This window comes from Manis javanica, chromosome 10 (assembly GCF_040802235.1).
Source record: "Manis javanica isolate MJ-LG chromosome 10, MJ_LKY, whole genome shotgun sequence".
NCBI classification, from domain to species: Eukaryota; Metazoa; Chordata; class Mammalia; order Pholidota; family Manidae; genus Manis; species Manis javanica.
In genome coordinates this window covers 28,995,844-29,000,464 of record NC_133165.1, presented here as the reverse complement: position 1 = coordinate 29,000,464, position 4,621 = coordinate 28,995,844, and positions in this window count along the sequence as shown.

Here is a 4,621-nt window from a genome sequence, read left to right as displayed (position 1 = left end):
CCACCCCCCACCCCGTACCAGGAGCACTTCCCTTTTCTGAGACTCTCCGAAGGCCAGGACTTTTGCTGGGACATTCCCCTCATGCCAAGCAAGCTCCTGGAATGCCTGCATGACCACGGGCTGCCCACAAGGTCTTGAGGCCAAAGGCAGAGGGCACTGCCTAGCTCTGGGCTGGTCTGTCTGCGCCTTTGTCTCCCCCTTAGGCAACCCCTCCAGTGATTTTATCTTCTAGGAGAAGATGGTGTCACCTCACCATTGTGGCTCTGATGGGTTTACTGGCAGGGCCTTGAGCCCCAGCTGGGCGCTGCCCATAGCATCCCCTCCTACAAAGCCCACCCTTCGAGAGCTGGGAAATCAAAATATGCCTATTGTGAGGTCATCTAATAAGCTTAAAACCCAGGGTCTCACTGGCTGCGTGACTTGAGGCAAGTTATTCAACCTCTCTGAGCCTCAGTGTCCCCTTTCATAGAAGAGATACAAATCCCCCATCTCAGGGTGGTCTGAGAGTCCCTGAGGGCATGGAGCTCAGACACTACCTGGCTATCCTCGGGATTCATTCCAGTCTCCAGGAAGCTCTGACTAGTTACACAGGCTCAGAGGAGAGGGGCTGAATACCTAGGCATTTACCGAAGGCTGTGGGGTGCCAGGTGGGCACGGGCAGCCGGGCTGGAGTCTGCTAGACCAACCTGCCAGCTGGGATGGGGCTGGGTGCCACCTCCCCCCACTCCCCACCCCACCAGGGTCTGCAGCTCCCCACTCCACCCTGAGTCTCCCTCCTATAGCTTCCCAGCCTGCAGGCCAGGAAGGGGGCTGGGGTTGGGGGCTCCTACCTCTCAGGCCAGGGTGGCAGCGGGTCCAGGGCTCCCCAGGAGATGCTTCCTAGAGGTAGGAAGACTGATGAATCCTGGTGGGTATGATGGCAGTCTGGGTTCCTGCCTTGAGCTTCCTAGTTTCAAGTGCACATCTCTGCTCTGGTTTCCCACCTCTAAAAGGGGCATCCTGACCACAGCTGCCCCAGGAGAGAGGTTGGGAGGACTCAAGGAGCTCACACATCAGCTGGACTGAGGGGGCCCCCAGGACGTGGCACTTGGGTTTCAAACCAGGCAAGTCCTGGGCAAACAGAAAAGTTGGTGGCTCCACAAATCAAGCACCTAGAAAACTGTGTATGGCATGTGCTCAGTGCTCAGTAAACACCCGCTGCCTTATTATTCACCAACAGTGTTGACAGGAGGGTCCGGGGACACAGACGGGCCAGAGTCCTTCTAAGAATCTCCAGGACCCTAGTCCCGTAGGCAAAGCAATGGTGGAGTTTCTAGGAAGCTTTGGAATCAATCGGCCAGGAGCACTGAGCTTTGTGCCTATTTGTTGAGTAAGTTAAAATCAAATGGAGTGAACCTTGGATTTCCTCACAGGACAAGTGTACGTGCTCCAGGGCCAGTGACAAATAGAGCCTGACATGTTAGAAAGAATCAGGTGAGCCCTGGACAGGGGCTGAGGTCAGCTGGGGTCAGTATGTGAAGAACTGAGGTTAATTTCAAAAGATGTGGAACTAAGATTTATTTACTTATTTTTCCAAATAGACTACATTATCCAGAAAACGTAAAAAATCATAGTCCACTTGCCGTTTCCACCCCACCGCTCAATAGCCGCTGTCAGAGTTCCTTCTTGTACTCTTCGTGCTTTATATAAAGACAAGCCAACATGGATCTGTATTCTTATCCATCTCTACACTTTTAAACAGTATTTTCATCCCTGCTTTTATGATGACGTATCTTAGCAATTTCTGCTTCTTGATGCAAGTGGTTTCCTTGTTCTTGTTTATAGCTGCATAATTTTCCATTGCACAGATGCTGTGATTATGTGGTGTCCAGTGGATTGATGTTGGGTTTTTGGTGTTGATGCCCTGCTTTGTCCAGAACCTCTTCCCACAGTGAAACCCTCAACCACAAACCAACATGTTTTTGTGCCTCTCTTTCCCCAGCCGTGGCCCACAGAACACAAGAAAAATTAAAGCTGTCCAGTCTTAGCTTGAATGCCTCTGGTGACAGAGAGCTCACTCTGTCCTCTGTTCAAAGCCAGTGTGGGTGATACGTGTTTGCCCTGCTGCAGCTTGGGTGGAGCATGGCCCATAGCAGCTGCCAGGAAAGAAGGGTATCCTGTGGACAGGGCAAGCTCCCAGATGGCTAAGTTTCATGACCATAGGTCCTTGGATAGGAAAAGAGAGAAGAATTTTGTTTTTTAAAAAATTATTGTAATTCAGCATTGTTGGAAGTCCAATATCAGAGCAAAATCTTGGGCAAGTTTAGCAAAAGAGCATTTTCAAAAATCAATCCTTTGCTCTGAACCCATGCCACACATACCGCTCTTGCATTCCCCAAGTCTCGTTTACACTGGGCACCTCTGTGTCTGGCATGGTCACACCATCCTGTCTGCACAGCGGCTGTGGGTCCCTCTGGGGAAGGATGGGGACATGGATGCTCTGTCCCTGGGCCCCATGGGAACCCAGGCACCACCTGAGCTGCCCTGGAATGAGGGCATGGAAGGGAGAACAGAGGTACTTGGCTGGGGCCGGACCTGAGCCACTCCCAGGCTTGCCACCCAGTGCTCTGCGGCCTGATCTGGGGAGGGAAATGAGGCCACTGGGAAGGGCTGGCCCTGAACCCAGTTCCATGAGTGAAGATTCTGAGCAGCAGAGACTCAGTCCCTTCTCCCCAGCTGAGCAGCCTCGGGGAATTCCCTGTGCCCACCATGGATGAGCAGGGGCTTTCTGCAGTGAAATCCCAGGGTACACCCCCGAACAAAGGTCAAGGAGTAGATGCCGGAGTCATGTGGCCTTGGCCTGGGTGCCCTATTTGTCATGGGACCTTTGACAAACGACTTCACTCTTCTGCTACGGTTTCCTCAACTGGCAAATGGGAATAATAGCCCTGGCAGAGCTTCCTGTGAAAATGCAGATGTAGGTATAACAGTACAGTGTTCCATAAAAACAAAAGCGAAAATGAAATGTCTGCTTGTCATAAACACTCCCTGAAAGGTGTCCCTGTGAAATGATGCCTGAGATTTGCCTTAAAATATTCCAGACAGGGTGGCAGATACATGGTGTTTCTTTATGTAATTCTCTATACTTTAATAATAAATGTTTGGACATTTCCATAATAAAATTTTTAGAAAAACACACCAAGAATAAACATTTAAAATAGAGTACCCCAGCCGCCCCAGACAGTGGTGGCAGGGAACAGGTGGAATGTGATTTCAGCAGGTGACAGCACGCAGAGGCTCACTGTACTTCAAGGTGGACGTGTGTGCGTGGAAACTTTCCTAACAGTACTCGGCCAGCCTGGTGAACACCTACCTCTCTTCACCGGGGCTTAGTGCTGCAGCAAATGTGCTGCTCTGTCCTGATAGGACCTCATCCTGCCAGACCTTTCTTTCTACATTTATTCAGAAATGTATTATGTAGATATAGATGCAGGGATAACCGATACATGCGTAGGAGATACCGTACTGATAGAAATTTATAGAGAAATGCATGGTGACATTTCTGAGAGTTTTGTTGGTTTATTATTGGTCTGGCTTTGGTTTTGTTGTTTTGCTCTGCATCTTCCGTCCATCCCTAGGTGACTTATCCCAGTGAGGCCTCCATCACCACGGCTGCTTCCACTCTCTTCTTGCTGGCATGCGGAGGGTCATCGAGGTCCTACTGGGCTGTCATGCCGGGTGATCACTGCGTGAACCAGCTGGCCCTCACCGCTCCCCATGCCAGAGCGGGGCCCACCCCACCCAGAGTCCCTGACACTGGGGCTCCCCAAGGCCCCGCCCCAAGCCCTCTTTCCACCACCCCCCTGAGACCTGGGTCCCTGTTTCCACCTGTCCCTGGCCCCCTCCGACAGGGCTTTGCCCCCACGGAATGTAGAGTCTGTCCAGTGGGGCCAGGCAGGCATTAAACCACAATCACATGAACCCCAGGCACTGTGCTGAGGGCTTCATGTGCTTTAGTTTTCCAACAAGCCGTGTGGCATCCCCATTTCACAGGTGGGGAGACTGAGCCCAAGAGGTGAAGAAACATAACCAGATAGAAAGCAGATTGGTGGCCAGGCGATTGGGCGTGAGTGCTCAAAGTGTTCCTTCAGTGCTGATGAAAGGTTTTGGAATCAGGCAGAGGTGGTGGTGATATGCTGAAGGCTACAGAATTGCATACTTTAAAATAGCCATTTTATGTTACGTGAATTTTACCTCAATAAAAAAAATTGATCTTGGGAAAAAAAAAAACACAACCAAATCACACCCCTAGAAGACAGGGTCAGGACTTGAACCCAGGCCTTAGGCTGCTGACTGCACTCCAACCCCAATGAAACCTGCTAGTGCAAGGCAGCTGCTGGCTGCCTGCTGTCCCCAGGCGCTATTGATTTCCTGAGTCTCTCCGGCTGGTGTGGCCTCCCCACACCTGCTGCTCCTTCCCTGGGCCCCCCATTCGCACCTGGCTTTGCAACCTCACACCCTCCTCTTGCCTCTTGGGATCCCAGTGAGATGCTGGAAGCCTCCAATCACACCTGCCTGGGCTTTGCTGGTGTTTCTTGACTAGCGTCCGGAGCCCAGAGTCTGAGGCCCCGCTTGGCCCTGG